The sequence below is a fragment of the Mesoplodon bidens genome (genome assembly GCF_964165515.1).
Source record: "Mesoplodon bidens genome assembly, chromosome: 17".
NCBI classification, from domain to species: Eukaryota; Metazoa; Chordata; class Mammalia; order Artiodactyla; family Ziphiidae; genus Mesoplodon; species Mesoplodon bidens.
This window is the reverse complement of record NC_138174.1, coordinates 43,568,229-43,589,015: the sequence shown is the minus strand read 5'-3', so window position 1 is coordinate 43,589,015 and position 20,787 is coordinate 43,568,229.

The window sequence follows — 20,787 nt, the reverse complement described above, 5'->3', positions numbered from 1 at the left end:
GTCAAATAAAAGTGGCAAAAGTGGGCATCCTTAAAAGAAATGCTTTCAGCTTTTCATCGTTGAGTATGATGTTGGCTGTGGGCTCCTCACAAATGGCCTTTATTATGTTTAGATATGTTCCCACTATACTCACTTTGCTGAAAGTTTAATTGATAAATTGATATTGAATTTTGTCAAAATACTTTTTTCTGCATCTATTGAGATGATCATATAATTTATATTTATCAATTTGTTAATGTGGTCTATCACACTGATTTGTGAATATTGAATTATCCTTGCATCCCTGCAATAAATCTCATTTGACCATGGTGTATGATTCTTTCAATGTATTGTTGAATTCCATTTGCTGGTATTTTGTTCAGGATTTTTGCATTTATGTGCATCAATGATATTGGCTGTAATTTTCATTTTTTGTAGTGTGATTTTCATATCAGAGTGATGCCAGCCTTGTAGAATGACTTTGGAAGTTCCTCCCTCTGCAATTTTTTGGAATAGTTTGAGAAGAATAGATTCTAAGTGTACTCTTAATGTTTGGTAGAATTCAGCTGTGAAGCCACCTGGTCCTGGAATTTTGTTTCTTGGGAGGTGTTTTATTACTAATTCAACTTAATTATTTGTACTTGGTCCATTCATATTTTCTATTTCTTCCTTGTTCAGTCTGGGATATTGTATATTTCTAGGAATTTTTCCATTTCTTCCAAGTTGTTCATTTTATTGGTATAAAATTGTTTGTAGTAATATTTATAATCCTTTGTATTTCTGTAGTGTCAGTTGTAACTTCTCCTCTTTCTTTTCTGATTTTATTGATTGTGGCCCCCTCTCTTTTTTCCTAATGAGTCTGCCTACATTTTTAACAATTTTGTTTATCTTTTTAAAGAACAAGCATTAACTTCATTGATCTTTTCTATTGTCTTTTTTTCAGTCTATTTCATTTATGTATCCTTTGATCTTAATGATTGCTTTCCTTCTAATTTTGGATTTTGTTTGTTCTTTGTCTAGCTATTTTAGGTGTAAGGTTAGGTTCTTCATTTGAGTTTTTTCTTGTTTCCTGAGGTAGGTTTATATCACTATAAACTTCCCTCTTAGAACTCTTTTTGCTGCATCCCATAGGTGGCAGGTTTGGTTTGCTGATCAGATTAATGAAAATAAAGTCTTCCTCTGGAACAAAGGTTGGACATGTTTAATTTGCAATCCATTATAAATACTGGGGTTTCCTAAATTTGGGGTTCTCTAGCTTTATGCACTTCTACTCTGGGCACAGTCCATATCCAGACTCCTATGCATTGTCCCTGTGGGACTTGAGTTCCAAGAAAGACCAGTGACAAGAAGTAGTCCATGCTACCTGCTGTGTTGTGACCAAAGGTTCTGTCCTCTGCAATATCCATGAGAAGGTGGCTAACTAACTTGTTAGCTTAGCAAAAGGGTAAAATCTCAGACTTTTCACTGTTCTTCAGGCAAAGTAGAAAGTTCATGAGGTACATTGGAATGAATCATATATAGTAAATATATTGATACTTCTGTTGAATATTTGTGGCAAAAGATTTAAAAAATTTAACTGCACTAAAACTACTATTTATTTCTTTTTCTTGTGGCCTTTTGAAGTGGGGCTAGTATAATTTTTTTTTCATTTCAACAATTTGGATTTTCTCTAACTCACAAGTTGATGCTTAACAAATTCCTAATGTTGTCTCTGTCTTATTTGTATTTTTCTATATATGATTGAATTTTAAAAATTTTTCATGACTACAGAAGTAGTAACTATCCTAGAAAATTAGAGAATCTAAAGAAAATTTTAAGAACATAGTATTTTAAAATTAATACCAGAAGAAATCAATATTAATTTATTTGTATATTTATTTATAGTGTTTATCTTTTTTATTATCATTGTGATCATTACTCACATACAATTCTGCATTGTTCTATAGTCCTGGATTTAATATTAGTTTTCTCCACAGGTGATACTGAGAAATGTCTAGGTCTTCTGGGAGACTTTTTGTAGAATAAGTAGCTGGGAAGCAATTTGTTCCAATAGAAAAAGGCTATAAAATAAGTTTTGCTGCATAACAAAATCCCAAGTTTTGGAAGAAATGGCCATTCTCAATTTTGTATATATTTCCAGTTACTCTGATTTTTTTCCTACTCTCACCCTTCATGGTTTCATCCCCTTAATGCACACAACAAGGAAATTATTAATATTCAAAAGATGTCAAACAAATGTATGAAAATATTGCTCGATACTCTCTTAATTGATATTAATACAAGTGGAGACAGAAAGATTCTCTCTGATTGCAGCATATACCACAGCAAAATTTTGTAATTTAGAAGGTTTAAACATACTAGTATATGTTTAAACATATTAGCATATTAACCCATCCATAACAGTTGCCCAGTTGACAACATGCTCTGTAGTAAAAGCAGCATTGCGTCCTCATGTAAACAGAAACACTACAGTCACGTGATTGCTTGGGATGATGTTACCCACTGTCATAATGGCAATATCCAACAGAACTGTGAATATGAGGTCCTGCTTCAAATAAGGAGAGGAAAGTGGAATTGGACCAACTTTCCTGAAAAAAAAAACTCCTGACAACTATTTTAGAAAAACAGTAATCTGAAGACACTGGAGAGTGAGCAAAAGATACAGAAGCAGGAAAGGAACTGATATTTGGAAGAAAATAAAGGGCAGAAAAATATAAAAGCAAACTTTGTATGAAAATAAGCCATTTGCAAGGCAACTTAACTGGAAAGAAGATAGTCTTCTCAAGAAATATATCCAGCTGCAAAAGATAAATTCACACCACTATCTCATACCATACACAAAATTAACTCCAAATCGATCATACACCTCAGTCTAAGAGCTTAAAGTAGAAATATTTTAGAGTAAATGATAGAAGAAAATCTTTGTGGCAAAAAAGAAAAGTTGACCAGCTGTACCTCATCATATATATATATATATATTTTTTTTTTTCCTTATTCCAGGAATGCAAGGATTCTTCAATATACGCCAATCAATCAATGTGATACACCATATTAACAAGTTGAAGGAGAAAAACCATATGATCATCTCAATAGATGCAGAGAAAGCTTTCGACAAAATTCAACACTCATTTATGATAAAAACCCTGCAGAAAGTAGGCATAGAGGGAACTTTCCTCAACATAATAAAGGCCATATATGACAAACCCACGGCCAACATTGTCCTCAATGGTGAAAAACTGAAACCATTTCCACTAAGATCAGGAACAAGCCAAGGCTGCCCACTCTCACCACTCTTATTCAACCTAGTTTTGGAAGTTTTAGCCACAGCAATCAGAGAAGAAAAGGAAATAAAAGGAATCCAAATTGGAAAAGAAGAAGTAAAGCTGTCACTGTTTGCAGATGACATGATGCTATACATAGAGAATCCTCAAGATGCTACCGAAAAACTACTAGAGCTAATCAATGAATTTGGTAAAGTAGCAGGATACAAAATCAATGCACAGAAATCTCTGGCATTCCTGTACACTAATGATGAAAAATCTGAAAATGAAATCAAGAAAACACTCCCATTTACCATTGCAACAAAAAGAATAAAATATCTAGGAATAAACCTACCTAAGGAGACCAAAGACCTGTATGCAGAAAATTATAAGACACTGATGAAAGAAATGAAAGATGATACAAATAGATGGAGAGATATACAATGCTCCTGGATTGGAAGAATCAATATTGTGAAAATGACTCTACTACCCAAAGCAATCTACAGACTCAATGCAATCCCTATCAAACTACCACTGGCATTTTTCACAGAACTAGAACAAAAAATTTCAAAATTTGTTTGGAAAACCAAAAGACCCCGAATAGCCAAAGCAATCTTGAGAATGAAAAACGGAGCTGGAGGAATCAGGCTCCCTGACTTCAGACTATACTACAAAGCTACAGTAATTAAGACTGTGTGGTACTGGCACAAAAACAGAAAGATAGATCAATGGAACAGGATAGAAAGCCCAGAGATAAACCCACACACATATGGTCAACTTATCTTTGATAAAGGAGGTGGGAATGTACAGTGGAGAAAGGACAGCCTCTTCAATAAGTGATGCTGGGAAAACTGGACAAGGACATGTAAAAGTATGAGATTAGATCATTCCCTAACACCATACACAAAAATAAGCTCAAAATGGATTAAAGACCTAAATGTAAGGCCAGAAACTATCAAACTCTTAGAGGAAAACATAGGTAGAACACTCTATGACATAAATCACAGCAAGATCCTTTTGGACCCACCTCCTAGAGAAATGGAAATAAAAACAAAGATAAACAAATGGGACCTAATGAAACTTCAAAGCTTTTGCACTGCAAAGGAAACCATAAACAAGACCAAAAGACAACCCTCAGAATGGGAGAAAATATTTGCAAATGAAGCAACTGACAAAGGATTAATCTCCAAAATTTATAAACAACTCATGCAGCTCAATAGCAAAAAAAGAAACAACCCAATCCAAAAATGGGCAGAAAACTTAAATAGGCATTTCTCCAAAGAAGATATACAGACTGCCAACAAACACATGAAAGAATGCTCAACATCATTAATCATTAGAGAAGTGCAAATCAAAACTACAATGAGATATCATCTCACACCAGTCAGAAGGGCCATCATCAAGAAATCTAGAAACAATAAATGCTGGAGAGGGTGTGGAGAAAAGGGAACACTCTTGCACTGCTGGTGGGAATGTGAATTGGTACAGCCACTATGGAGAACAGTATGGAGGTTCCTTAAAAAACTAAAAATAGAACTACCATATGACCCAGCATTTGCACTACTAGGCATATACCCTGAGAAAACCATAATTCAAAAAGAGACATGTACGAAAATGTTCATTGCAGCTCTATTCACAATAGCCCGGAGCTGGAAACAACCTAAGTGTCCATCATCGGATGAATGGATAAAGAAGATGTGGCACATATATACAATGGAATATTACTCAGCCATAAAAAGAAACGAAACTGAGCTATTTGTAATGAGGTGGATAGACCTAGAGTCTGTCATACAGAGTGAAGTTAGTCAGAAAGAGAAAGACAAATACCGTATGCTAACACATATATACGGAATTAAAAAAAAAATGTCATGAAGAACCTAGGGGTAAAACGGGAATAAAGACACAGACCTACTTGAGAATGGACTTGAGGATATGGGAAGGGGGAAGGGTAAGCTGTGACAAAGCGAAAGAGAGGCATGGACATATATACACTACAAAACGTAAGGTAGATAGATAATGGGAAGCAGCCGCAGAGCACAGGGAGATCAGCTCGGTGCTTTGTGACTGCCTGGAGGGGTGGGATGGGGAGGGTGGGAGGGAGGGAAATGCATGAGGGAAGGGATTTGGGAACAGGTGTATATGTATGACTGATACACTTTGTTATAAAGCAGAAACTAATAAAAAAAAAGAAAAGAAAAAAAAAGAGCACCATGAAGAAAGTGAAAAGATAAGAGACACGGATGGCTTCTTCTTCTCCTCCTCCTCTCTGATTCTTGTTCCCCAGTTCATATGCCTAAGAACTCAATGATTTTCTTGTGTAAGAACATACTCCGAACGTTAACATCCCAGTCAACATCCCAGACTACACTTGTGTGAAAGACCTCAACTTGAGGCATCTGCTTGAGGCAAGTCAATTTGTAAATTATTATAAATGTAATAACTGTGAGAGTCATTATTCAATTGTTGATTTAAGCTTCTAAGTTTTGGATTTTAAAGTATATATCTTAAAATAAGTGGCAATAGTTTAGAATATAATGTTAAAAATAGCTTGCATACTGATAATTAGTTATATTTGTTTTATCTACTATAAAAATTAATATATGAAGTTAATATATACACATAAATATTCATGTTTCTGTACATAGTATTCAAATTCCATAGAAGACATAGAATTATAAATTAATATATAATCAATTAGTTTATTTTAAATTATGAGATATTCATCTGGGGGAAATAAGAAATATTTCTTTTTCTTATTGAGTTATATTTGCTTTACAATGTTGTATTCGTTTCTGCTGTACAGAGAAGTGAATCAGCTATATGTATACATATATCCCCTCTTTTTTGGATTTCCTTCCTATTTAGGTCACCACAGAGCATTAAGTAGCATTGAGTAGAGTTCCCTGTGCTAGACAGCAGGTTCTCATTAGTTATCTATTTTATACATATTAGTGCATAAATGTCAATCTCAATCTCCCAATTCATCTCACCCTCCCCTTCCCCCCTTGATGTCCATATGTTTGTTCTCTACATCTGTGTCTTTATTTCTGCCTTGCAAATAGGTTCATCGGTATCATTTTTCTAGATTCCACATATATGTGTTAATATACGATATTTGCCTGGTTATGTTAAATCAAATCAAATCAAATCTTAAAACTTTATATATTAAGGCAATATTATAAATTCCATGAGACAAACTCTAATGTAAAAATACTGTCCATATGTAGCTTTATCTTTCTTAAGATTGATTCACTAGCAATAATACAGCAAAATTGAAAAGATTATATTGCTTAAAGTTGCAATAAAAATTAATGACTATAAATATATTGATAGGTACTTAGAGATAGATAGATAAATAGATAAATGTTCACTTTAAAAGAATGGCAAGGCTGGCTCTATTGGTGAATTAAAATAAATAGTACCAAGTAGGAAAAAAAGGGGCAAATATATATATTAATTTATGTAACTACATATTTTAAAGACACATAAAAGATATTTTCTGAGGGACTAGTATGGGACATGTTAAGACAGTGCTTTTATTTAAACCTCTCACTGTCTTAAAATAAGATTAAAATAAAATTATTGGAACTTCCCTGGCTGTCCAGTGGTTGGGACTTCACCTTCCAAGGCGGGGGATGCGGGTTCGATCCCTGGTCAGGGAGCTGAGATACCACCTTCCTCTGGGTCGGGAGCCAAGGTATAAAACAGAAGTGATGTTATAGTGAATTAAATAAAGACTTCAAGGATGGTCCACATTAAATGAAATCTTAAAAAGAAAAGAATATATAAAATAAAATTATTCCCAGGGTTTTAAAAATAAGATGTTTTTATGTAAATGGCACAGAAAACCTTCTGGTCTATATTAGGTAAAGTTGTGATGAGAAATGCATATTACTAAGATTAATTTAACCTATTCAGTTACATATTTGTTATTTCATTAGCTAGATAAAAAACATATGGTTTCATAGCAATTTCATCTTTCTGAGATAGTATGTAAAAAATAAAGTAACACAAGATTAGCAATATAATCAAGAATCATAACAGTGAAACAATAGAACATTATATTTTGTCTAACTACAATAAAGTTATTAATAAACATTTGTGTATGCAATCTAAAAAATGAAGAAACAGTGTAGTGTTTTAAACACATCACTAAATAAGCCATGAAGGCAAATCAAAGTTTTTAGTTTACATTCAGCAATAACAAATTCAGTCTAAACACAAATTCCCTTACCGGAAGGGACAAACTGATCTAACTTTGGTTTATATTATGATTTTATGTAAATATCTGAAAAAGTTATATTATAATAAAATATGGTATGTCAAAATAAAAATAGATTCAACATAAGGTTGAATTTATGTATGGAAATGAATAGATAAATCAAGAAATTTACCATCACTTTTAAGACTTGTCTCTTATAACACTTTTGTTACAGTGGCACTCTAGTCACAATAATAGAGTCTATGCTGTGACAGTATAAGTAACAAATTATTTTCTGTTATATAATAATTTTGTTGATTTTTCATTTTTTAGATTGCATACACAAATGTTTATTAATAAACTTTATTGTAGTCAACCAAAATATAATGCTGTATTGTTTCACTGTTATGATTCATGATTTTAGTACTAAGCCATATTAATTGATATTAATTAATATTAATTGATTAAATATTAATGATAGAAGAGTCATTTCAATAAAGAGCAAGCATTTTTAATCCTTTAGTTAGGGCATAGAATTAGATTACAGTCAGAATAAATTCAGCACTATATTCTAATAAAATTCATGCTGATATTTAATTATGTATTATTTGAAGACTTCTTTCACATTTAAAACAAGGTACACATTTAAAACAAGGTTTAATCTTAACTAAAAATCTTGTTTTAAGTGTCATAATATTGGTGTAAAGGTTTATATTTAATGAGCTAGACACATAAGTAGATGTAATGCCACAATCTATTGTGATGTGTGTATGCATGCACAGACACACACACACACACACACACACACACTACATTTGGCTGAACAGAAGTAAAATGTTGGCAACAGAAATTGGATATTTGCAAAATAACATAAATTGAGCAAATTCACAGAATTATTAGTAATGGTACTTTATTTTTTATATTGTTTCTCAGATATATTTTAATATCCAAGTAACAGGAAGTCCAACTAAATGTGACTTAACAACAAAAATGGAATGGTTTTATATGTACTTAACCAGATTTCCAGGACAATAGTTCAGAATTGGTATAGCAGCTAAAAATATCAAGACTTAGGCTCTTGATTCTTCCACTTAGCCACCTCTTCTGTATTTGCTTCTGTCCTCAGGCTTGTATCCTCATCACTGCAAGAAAGCTGTAGAAGCCTGAGGCATTCATGTGTTCTTAGAAGTTCACTGAAAGACATGAAGAAATAGAATTTTTCCTCTTCTGTCTTCCTATTTGTAATATGGAAAGTTATATTTCCTATTAACTTCTCCAGTGACTTCTCCTTATATCTGATTAGTGAGAATTTAGTCAGGCATTCACCCTTAATCCAATTCAAGTCCAAGAGGAATGGTATTATTACACCTGGTTAGTATTGTTTAAGATTCATCCTCCAAGGTCAGGCACACAGCAATTCTCTTTTTGAACATATGTCTGAGGAAACTCAGCAAAAAGGAAGGTGAATGGCAGATGGTGGATATTGGGTAATATGCCAGGATGAGCTAGTAAGCAAATCCCAAAGTGTGCTGCAAAATACAAGATTTATTAGAATTACCAGATTTTACAAAGTTAAGTGAAAACCTAGGGAAGAAATTTCAGAAGGGCATGATGGTAAATAATGCAATTTCTGAATTCAAACCTGATAGATTTGGCCAAAACATCATAGACATATAAGGCAAATTCAAACTGAGAGTGTTTATTTTATTTCTATTACCTCCCTTCAGTAATAGAAGTGGTTCTACTATATAGATCCACTATCAAAAACTGTAAAAAGTATGAAACTTTAACTGCCTTAAAAGTGGCCACTTAAGCTGGCACACTTTCATGGATGGTGAAGACATGAGACTTATGTCTTACTACTACTAACATTAGTAGTAACCAATGGGTATTTTTTTCCTAAACTGCAGTTCTCACTGGGGAATGCAAAAAGGACCAGATGACATTTGCACACACACTGCATTGGTGTTGAAGTAGAATAAACCTCGATTTAGGAAACCTAACTCTTTTATAATAGAAAATAAACAAAATTGCCCTTTGCTCCAATACGTAACTTCCAAGGCTATAAGTAAACCTTTCCTTTGCTTTATTATGATATGATTTTTCCAGCATTGTTGGCTAGAAAAGCATTCATGAAAAGAGTCCTGACAAAAGTGCAGTCGGTTCCTTATTCACAAGACAGAAGAGTGAAAAACTTATGTAGAATCATCTCCCAACAATGTTCAATGCCTCACTTCTCAATATGTCCTGGTAAATTTTTACAAAAGTATGCCACTGTGTTGGCGACTCTGGTTAACTGACTGACAAAATCTGGGACAAAGCCACTATAATTCTCTCATACAGTGTTTAATTAAAACTACTAGCAGCAGGACAACAAACAGTAGGATTAGACTAACAAGAAGTATTGACTTTAACCATGCTTTCCAGGGTCTCAGAATCAACTGGCTGTTCAATCCCAATACACTGTCAGGGTTCAGGTGGCTTTCTCCTTAAGTTTACGTATTGACCTTTGTACTTGTTCCAAGGAATAAGTCTACTTAGAGTGGGAATTATTAGCAATTTTACACACTGCATCTTGACTTACAAGGAGAAGGACTGGGACAATTCCATCATTTATAACATCCCTGGCCAGTGAGTAAAAGTAGACATGAATGATCTGAGGTAGTATCAATAATTATTTCAGATAGAGTCAGGGACACATTTTATAACAACCTTTCTATTTGCATAGCCTCCATTCTAGAAATAACAGCCCAAAATATGCACAAAAATAATGAGCCAATTATACCTCCAGTAAGTTCCTCTGAGTAACCAAGGGTAGTTTCATTTTAAAGAAATATCTGTAGTCATCTGAGGTTTACATGATTTACTGTTGATGTTTACTTAGATACTTGATGGTCCTTTATAAACTCCTCCAAAGTATAAATTATTGTGTTTTCAAGACTAAGTTAATGACCAGCTTCCACACAGAAAGGGTAAGTCCCAAGGGTACCCTTGTTAGCCTTGAAAACAAAGTGTTGTTAAAATTGTTGGGGGTTTTCAAGTGTGACCTACATTAATAAAGGTGCATAGGTTGACATTGCTTTAAATTTTAGGGTTTCAATATTCTTTGAATAATTGATTGTAGTCTTTGTTTTTGAGGAGACTGAGTTAAGGCAGACAGTACAATCTGTCCTGTTAGTGTATACTACCGACTGGATGGAATTCTTCTGCCTCAAAGAAAGTCTGACCCATGCTTTCAGAAATGGAGACTTGGAAATATTGAAAGGTTTTATGTATTTTGTGTTGGAAGTGCAGTATCTGGGGTCCTCAGTAGCTGTTTCTTACAGATTTCTACTTAGAAATTAGGAGAATGGCAATCAAATCATGGTGAGAGCTGTCTGGTCAGTGATGGCCAACTCAGCAGACCATTGAACTCAAGGTTTCTGTAACATTTTAGGAAATCTACAGTAGGGCATTTTTTGTTCATTAAGAAGATTCCAGGGGCTGTTATAAAAAAGATATAAATTATTACTGAAAACCAACCTTCTGACTGCTTTCAATTTCTGTGATATTCCCTTTCCAGGTGCCAAAGTTGTTTTCCTATAGTACTACAAAATTTGTCTCATCACAGGAAAAATAACATTACCTTAGAAAATTAATCTCAGACCCACATCTTTAATTTGGAAGAGTCAGGTGCAAGAGGGATGAAAGCATATTTTACAAAATATACAGAAACACTTAATACCCCACAATTTTACTTACATTGGACACTGGAGCAGGTCTTGTCAACAGTGTACTCAACTCAGTGGTCAATATCCTTATGATTGGGGCCCTGTCAATCCAAGAATGTAATCTAGACTGTTGATCCAGAATTAAGGTTGAATCTCCTAGGCTCACATTTTATCTTGCTGAAATTTGGAGGTTACAGCAATCAGGCTGGCCCGGGGTTGGTCTTAAGGGAAAGAGAGAAGCGTGGTCCAGAGTGCTCAGGGAAGAATCCTAAATTTTCTAAAATTCTTTATAACCTTCTATCCCTTTTGTCTTCATCACTAACCACATATTGAGCAAGAGGAGAATATATCTTTCTTGGGACAGTCACATTCGATGACCAACCTGCCTTCCTAAAATGTTTATGTCAAGAGGAGTTGCTGGAAAGAGAATCAGAAATGCCTTTGAGTCCATTTTAAGGAGGCTTTTCAACAATGCTGGGTTGCCTATGGAATGTGTTTTGGGAATAATCAATTAAATATCTTGATCAACAGCCCATTGTTGAATGACTCATAATAAAAGGCACTTCATTACATGAAAATGATCAGGAAAGCTGAGAATATGGCACAAATTCATTCATAGGGTTAAAATGATGTGTCAAGAGTCAGCTGACTAGAATGAAAGAACATTCCTGATCTATGAGTAATAGAAAAGAAAAAAAAATGCACGTTTTGACAATTGAGGTAGATATGTGCATGTAGATTCTTTTTGCAGAGGAGAAATAATTGATACAAATATTTCCTTTGAAGCCATACAACTGATAATATAAAAGAGACTTGGCTAGAAGTTAGATTCAAATAGATATTCAAAACTTAATTGAGTGATTGTATACTTACCCAACAATATTTTATTAGTCAAGAATACAAATATTTAATCTTTTGCATTTAACCACTTATATCATATATTTTGGGATTACATTAAACATATTTTACAACCAGTACTGCAAATCAGAGAGACCAATAAGAAAGAACACACCGATCATTCAAAATAGATATCAGCTATGAGAAACAAGCCAGCTGTACTGGTGAGTACTAGCTCATATGTATTCAGAATGGCCAGAAAATACTCATTTATGTAGACACAATCTTCTGGTAATTTGGAGTGATGATTTGCTTCACTGATGAATCTTAACTATCAATCTGATGGAAACTATTTTTAGCATCCCAGAAATATTCATGGCAAAATATCATTGGCATGATGTACTTGATGGCACTTAAATTTAGAAGCTTGATGTTACAGGGAAATAACACTTCAGGTGATATTTTAATTCTTATTAATGATCTAATATGACAAGAGCATGATTCCTTTTTAGATTGATTTTACTTTATCTTGGATTCTTGCTTACTTGAAAAGGGGTGTCTCATTGAAAATTGTGTCTGTGTGAACTTACAGCAAACAGTTGGATGCATTCTAATCAAAGCTTTCATACTGCTGTAATATCTGCATAATAAAAATGTCATTTAGACAGAATAAAATACCCAATAAGTAAAATTGTATTTTCAACTTAGACAAATGGGCATGAAAATAATTCACAGTATGTAGAGATGGGAAAATGTTTTGTGACAGACCTTTAGAAAGCCTTAAAATCTTTTGCAGATTTGTATCCAAATGATAATGAATGTGGGTGGTAGTATGCAAACAACATATTTTATTCTCATTTGTTCTGAAAAATACATTTTAATAAATAGCACAATAAGAATATTAGAATCTCATATAAAATCAATCATGTATTGAGATATTTACAATCAGACTCAGAAAAAAAGAAGTTAGTTTCTGCTACTCTGGCTCTAGCAGTCATTAAATAGCAAGTCATATGCAAATGTGCAAATTATCTATCAGGTTCTTTTACACAGCTCTTTTATATGCAGTGCCAGTAAATTCAGAGGACCATCAAAAGGATTCAGGAAATATGTTTATAAAAGTGCAAAAAGTACTTTGAATATTTTTACATGAATAATATGTCTTTTGCCATTTTGAAACGGATTTTATAGAGAAAATATGATCATTCTATTCTACAGATATACATATATGAATATCTTTATAATCAGAAATGTATGCTTAGATGTTTGATTGTAGGTATTTTACTGCATAAAATTGTGTTATGACACCATTACTATGCTAAATGTTATTTCATTATTAAATTCAGAATTATAAGAAACTTCCTCTTGTTTTATTTAATCTGTTACAATTTGTGTCCTTAGACAAATTAAAATATTTTAATAATTTCATAATTTTTACCTAATTTTCCTTGTTTGAAGAAAAATTTCCACAAATGCCTTATGGATGAATTATCTGAAATTAATCCTGAGAATCAGGTCCTAGGAAAGCTATTATTAAGATTTAGTGTCATGAAATAGTAACCCTGAATTGAGTTCAAATATCTGTCCTTGACCGATGAAGTAGCTGTGTGACCCTGGACAAAAATTACTTAATAGGTACTTTTCTAATTTTTGTCACTTTTTATATGAGGGAATGTATCATAATATATCTAAACTTCTATTATTTTTAGTTCTAAATCATGAATGGGTGTCAAATGCTTAACAACCTCTTTAGAGTTATGGCTTAAATATATCAATATTTCAGTAATAGTTCAATTCCCTCTCTTGGCCTAAAATACATTTGCATTATGTAAAAGCAGTAAAGCAATAAAGAAAGAGGATAATTCCACCTTCCATCTATGTAGCAAACGTTTTTTATTCTTTGAGGATAGAGAAATCACCAGTGGAGCTCCATGTCATGAAAACCAGGCATGATCGTTCCACCTGATTGAAGCCTCTCAGCTATTTGATTAGTTATAAGAATGATCCCATAATTCCTAAGGAGTGTATATATTGTACTATTTAACACCATTGAATTCCATTAGGCAGATATGCCTTTGATATTTTGGAAAAACTGGCCTTCTGGGTTTCTGCCAAAATATTTCTGCCTTGGGGCTTCTCTGGATATGTGGAACAAATTCCCATGGATTTGTCCTAAAATTACTCCTTTAGACGTTCGGACTTTTATCACCCATGGAAACAGTCTCCTGTCCTGATCTGTGAGTTTCCACGCAGATTCACAACTAACATATTTATAAATAACCACTCCAGTCAACTAATATTCTTGACCTCATGTTGCTGCTATGATGACTATCAATCTTAAAATATATTTATACTGTTTTGATTGGGAAACAATTTCCTTTCCTAAGTTTCTAAAATTAGCTATCAGTGAAGGCCTAGAACCTCATACTGTGATTGTTTATTCAATGTCAGTCTTCTTAACTGGCCTGTAAACTCTGAGAATGAAAGATTCCCTGTCTTGTTCATACTGTTCCACCTGAAGCTATAACAGTGCAAGTGTTAGATAAACATTTGTTGAATGAATGAATCAACCTAGAGGAAGAAGTTCCAACAACAATCTATTCTTTAGATAGGCTCCACATTTTCCTTGAGTGATTCAGATTCATAATGCTTTGTTGTTTTTGTTGCTGTTGTTTCTGTGTGCTTCATTACTGATGTTGTAAAATAGAAACCAATGTAGACTCAAGTTTTTGGATAACCTTTATTTTTCAGATGTCACTAGATAGTAATACAGATAATTAATACAGTAATTCAATAAGAAATGATCATCCATATCAAATTATCAAATTGTGATTTAAATTGGTGAAACACACATTACATACATTAGCTCATTTTTCTCACAGTAACTTGTGTAGTGTAGATATTATTATCCTATTGATTTACTAAGCAATATTCAAATCTGTGAATATTTAGTTGTGATAACCCATAACCTATGAAAGTATTATTTCTATTTTTTCCATATAAATATTATATTTGTAATAATTATCCACAAATTTATTTATATTTGATGATTGCTTGCATATAGAGTTTATATTTATATAGTTGAAATTGATAAGAAATTAATACATAATTTGGATGAGGGTAAAATCATGGGAAATTGTGGAGGAAGCTTAAAGATTTTGTAGTTCAACACTGCTACTTTAGGAAACAATCAAAGTCCATCAACTGTATAGCCAAGTGGTCACAGAATTGGGAATAAGGCACAGACTCTAAACAATTTATTCTTTCTGGTAGTCCACAATCGCAATTTTTCTAACATGTCATATGCTGCAAGTTTCTATGTTCATCTGCAGCAGCAGTGGTGATGACATTTCCAATTTTTAGTGCTTTAAGAATGAATAATCCAAGTCATTTTCTATCGAATCTGTGAAAGAAACAGACTTGTGCTGCCTTTTTGGGGGAAGACAGTAAGTACAGCTCACCGCTGGCATGCCCTGAGTTCAAGCATCTGAGGGAATCTTTGTTCTTTGTGTATGTGCTACTGTGGCCAAGATCATAAGCTTGATCCTCATGTGGCCCAATTAACTGCATATTGTTCTTCAGCTGCTGGTGGTGCAGTTCATTTAATTCTTTTCAGGATGATATCTTTATACAGGCATTTAAAAAAAGATCTCTCTTAAAGTAAGCTTTTGTTCCAGAAGCACATTTTATTTAGAATGTATTGCTTTTATATTAAGGGAATACCATGGAAATGTTACCAAGGAGGGACTGAAGGATAATTGAAATATTTGAAGGTTGAACCATTGTAATATGTGAAGTTAGATATGTAGATTTGAGAGGTTCTTTTCTCATCTTTTAAGTTGGTACCATCACATCTCTGGAATATGTGCTGGCCAATGCAGCATGAAAAGAGACATTAAAATGTACATTTTTCAAATAGGAACATCAGAATGGGAATTTTTAATTTATGTAGATAAAAAATGTTGTTCATAAGGGGCAACATGTTTTGCTTTTATGTAGAAAAAAAGAATAGGATTTTATATATAAATGAGCTTGAAAACAACATAAAGAACTAGAAATGTAAATTTGTTATTTAAGAGAAAAAGCATTGGGGAAAATGGAAAGCATATTTAAAAAAAAAAAACTCTTTTAAAAATGTTATATGCGAGTGAATGATCATCGGTTTCCGTATAATGGAAATCCATATTGTGAACAAATTATAGACATCTTAGAAGTCTTCAAATTGTTTTTTAAAAAAACCTTATGTATTTGATTTTTTCCTAAAATTCCAACAAATTGATTAGCACCAGACTAGTAAGTACGTGGATATTATGGTGGTAGTGTGAGGATGCTATACATACATTTTGGGTTAGAAATGCAATATCTTTCAGTTGAGAGATTATGTAATATCCATTATCTTCACATTATAAAACAGCAAGAGAGTAAGCATTAAACAGAATGACATACATGTAATTTGTAGAGGCACAAAAATCACATTTTATTAAAAATCTGATAATGACAATTTTCATTAATACAGATATTATTGTTAAAAGTTTAAAAATCAGTAATCATAGTATCAGTACATCTGTGGGAAACACCTTTAAATTTTGCAATTCAATCACATTGATTTGTTTTCACAATATAAGGGATGATCATAAAAACTAATAGCAGTGTTAGACTCTCTATTCTACTATTCTTGAAATACCAAGCAGGATATTTTTTTTTTTTTTTTTTTTTTTTTTTTTTTTTTTTTTTTTTTTGCTGTACGCGGGCCTCTCACTGCTGTGGCCTCTCCCGTTGCGGAGCACAGGCTCCGGACACACAGGCTCCGCGGCCATGGCTCGCGGGCCCAGCCGCTGCGCGGCATGTGGGATCTTCCGGGATAGGGGCACGAACCCGTGTCCCCTGCATCGGCAGGCGGACTCTCAACCACTGCGCCACCAGGGAAGCCCAAGCAGGATATTTTTAAATGTAGTGAAAATATACTTTTAAATTCAGATAGCTTTTCCATAGCACTTCTATTAGATAATACATCATGTTGTAAAGTAAAAGCATCTAATTGCCATATTCTCTTATAAAGTTTAGAGGTGTGTTAGAAGTTACATATAATCAATATGAATGCAACTTTAAAAATCACTACACGTGGCGCCCTGCAATTTAATTCTTTCTTCAAAATTACTACCGGTGTTGGTTTTATATTTAGAGTGTACATAAGGAATAAATGCTTTGGTACCAAAAAAATTAATTTTCTTATGATTTTAAACAAACAATTTCTCATATCATTGTTTCAATAAGAAAGTATCTTTTTTTGAGAAAAAGTATATTAGTACTTAATTTTGATATAGGGTTTGACTTAAAAAATAGACATTTTCTCTTTTATAAACAGAAACCTTCAATTTTTCCAGGAGAGAAACACCATGGAAAACATCCATAAACATTAAAAAATTCAAATTAATAAAAGGTACAATTAAAAAATATTTGGAGGGGAATAGCCTGATTCTCATGAAAGGTAATTAGAACATGTGACTATCATTCATTTATACAATGTGATTAACCTGAGTTGTACAATGGATGATTCCATTTCAAATCAATCACTTCACCTGAATACAATATTTTTTCAGAAAGGATAAAAATACTTTTAAAATTAAGCAACATTTATTGTGCTCCTACTGTGTGTTTAGAGCAATATTTTCTAGCGTTCAAATTAATAATCTTGATTGTAATTGAGGCTTTAAAAATGTAGTTATTTTTTTTAATTTTTTTAATTTTTTTTAATTTTTATTAGTTACTGCTTTATAACAAAGTGAATCAGTCACACATATACACCTGTTCCCACATCCCCTCCCTCATGCATCTCCCTCCCTCCCACCCTCCCCATCCCACCCCTCCAGGCGGCCACAAAGCACTGAGCTTATCTCCCCGTGCTCCGCGGCTGCTTCCCAATATCTATCCACCCTACGTCCGGTAGTGTACATATGTCCATGCCTCTCCCCCGCCCAGTCACAGCCCATCCTTCACCCTCCCCACATCCCCAAGTCCACTCTCAAGAAGGTCTGCATCTCCATTCCCGCCTCACCCCTAGGTTCTTCATGACATTTTTTTTTTAATTCCATATATATGTGTTAGCATACGGTATTTGTCTTTCTCTTTCTGACTTACTTCACTCTGTATGACAGACTCTAGGTCTATCCACCTCATTACAAATAGCTCAGTTTCATTTCTTTTTATGGCTGAGTAATATTCCATTGTATATATGTGCCACATCTTCTTTATCCATTCATCCGATGATGGACACTTAGGTTGTTTCCAGCTCCGGGCTATTGTGAATAGAGCTGCAATGAACATTTTCGTACATGTCTCTTTTTGAATTATGGTTTTCTCAGGGTATATGCCTAGTAGTGGGATTGCTGGGTCATATGGTAGTTCTATTTTTAGTTTTTTACGGAACCTCCATACTGTTCTCCATAGTGGCTGTACCAATTCACATTCCTACCAGCAATGCAAGAGTGTTCCCTTTTCTCCACACCCTCTCCAGCATTTATTGTTTCTAGATTTCTTGATGATGGCCATTCTGACTGGTGTGAGATGATATCTCATTGTAGTTTTGATTTGCATTTCTCTAATGATTAATGATGCTGAGCATTCTTTCATGTGTTTATTGGCAGTCTGTATATCTTCTTTGGAGAAATGCCTATTTAAGTCTTCTGCCCATTTTTGGATTGCTTGTTTCTGTGTTTGCTATTGAGCTGCATTAGCTGTTTATAAATTTTGGAGATTAACCCTTTGTCAGTTGCTTCATTTGCAAATATTTTCTCCCATTCTGAGGGTTGTCTTTTGGTCTTCTTTATGGTTTCCTTTGATGTGCAAAAGCTTTGAAGTTTCATTAGGTCCCATTTGTTTATCTTTGTTTTTATTTCCATTTCTCTAGGAGGTGGGTCCAAAAGGATCTTGCTGTGATTTATGTCACAGAGTGTTCTGCCTATGTTTTCCTCTAAGACTTTGATAGTTTCTGGCCTTACATTTAGGTCTTTAATCCATTTTGAGCTTATTTTTGTGTATGGTGTTAGGGAATGATCTAATCTCATACTTTTACATGTCCTTGTCCAGTTTTACCAGCATCACTTATTGAAGAGGCTGTCCTTTCTCCACTGTACATTCCCACCTCCTTTATCAAAGATAAGTTGACCATATGCGTGTGGGTTTATCTCTGGGCTTTCTATCCTGTTCCATTGATCTATCTTTCTGTTTTTGTGCCAGTACCACACAGTCTTAATTACTGTAGCTTTGTAGTATAGTCTGAAGTCAGGGAGCCTGATTCCTCCAGCTCCGTTTTTCATTCTCAAGATTGCTTTGGCTATTCGGGGTCTTTTGGTTTTCCAAACAAATTTTGAAATTTTTTGTTCTAGTTCTGTGAAAAATGCCAGTGGTAGTTTGATAGGGATTGCATTGAGTCTGTAGATTGCTTTGGGTAGTAGAGTCATTTTCACAATATTGATTCTTCCAATCCAGGAGCATTGTATATCTCTCCATCTATTTGTATCATCTTTCATTTCTTTCATCAGTGTCTTATAATTTTCTGCATACAGGTCTTTGGTCTCCTTAGGTAGGTTTATTCCTAGATATTTTATTCTTTTTGTTGCAATGGTAAATGGGAGTGTTTTCTTAATTTCATTTTCAGATTTTTCATCATTAGTGTACAGGAATGCCAGAGATTCCTGTGCATTAATTTTGTATCCTACTACCTTGCCAAATTCATTGATTAGCTCTAGTAGTTTTCTAGTAGCATCTTTAGGATTCTCTATGTATAGTATCATGTCATCTGCAAACGGTGACAGCTTTACTTCTTCTTTTCCATTTGGATTCCTTTTATTTCCTTTTCTTTTCTGATTGCTGTGGCTAAAACTTCCAAAACTAGGTTGAATAAGAGTGGTGAGAGTGGGCTGCCTTGGCTTGTTCCTGATCTTAGTGGAAATGGTTTCAGTTTTTCACCATTGAGGACAATGTTGGCTGTGGGTTTGTCATATATGGCCTTTATTATGTTGAGGAAAGTTCCCTCTATGCCTACTTTCTGCAGGGTTTTTATCATAAATGAGTGTTGAATTTTGTCGAAAGCTTTCTCTGCATCTATTGAGATGATCATATGGTTTTTCTCCTTCAACTTGTTAATATGGCGTATCACATTGATTGCTTTGCATATATTGAAGAATCCTTGCATTCCTTGGATAAACCCCACTTGATCATAGTGTATGATCCTTTTAATGTGCTGTTCGATTCTGTTTGCTAGTATTTTGTTGAGGATTTTTGCATCTACGTTCATCAGTGATATTGGCCTGTAGTTTTCTTTCTTTGTGACATCCTTGCTTGGTTTTGGTATCAAGGTGATGGTGGCCTCGTAGAATGAGTTTGGGATCGTTCCTTCCTCTGATATTGTTTGGAAGAGTTTGAGAAGGATGGGTGTTAGCTCTTCTCTAAATGTTTGATAGAATTCGCCTGTGAAGCCATCTGGTCCTGGGCTTTTGTTTGTTGGAAGATTTTTAATCACAGTTTCAATTTCAGTGCTTATGATTGGTCTATTCATATTTTCTATTTCTTCCTGATTCAGTCTTGGCAGGTTGTGCATTTCTAAGAATTTGTCCATTTCTTCCAGGTTGTCCACTTTATTGGCATAGAGTTGCTTGTAGTAATCTCTCATGATCTTTTGTATTTCTGCAGTGTCAGTTGTTACTTGTTTTTCATTTCTAATTCTATTGATTTGAGTCTTCTCCCTTTTTTTCTTGAAGAGTCTGGCTAATGGTTTGTCTATTTTGTTTATCTTCTCAAA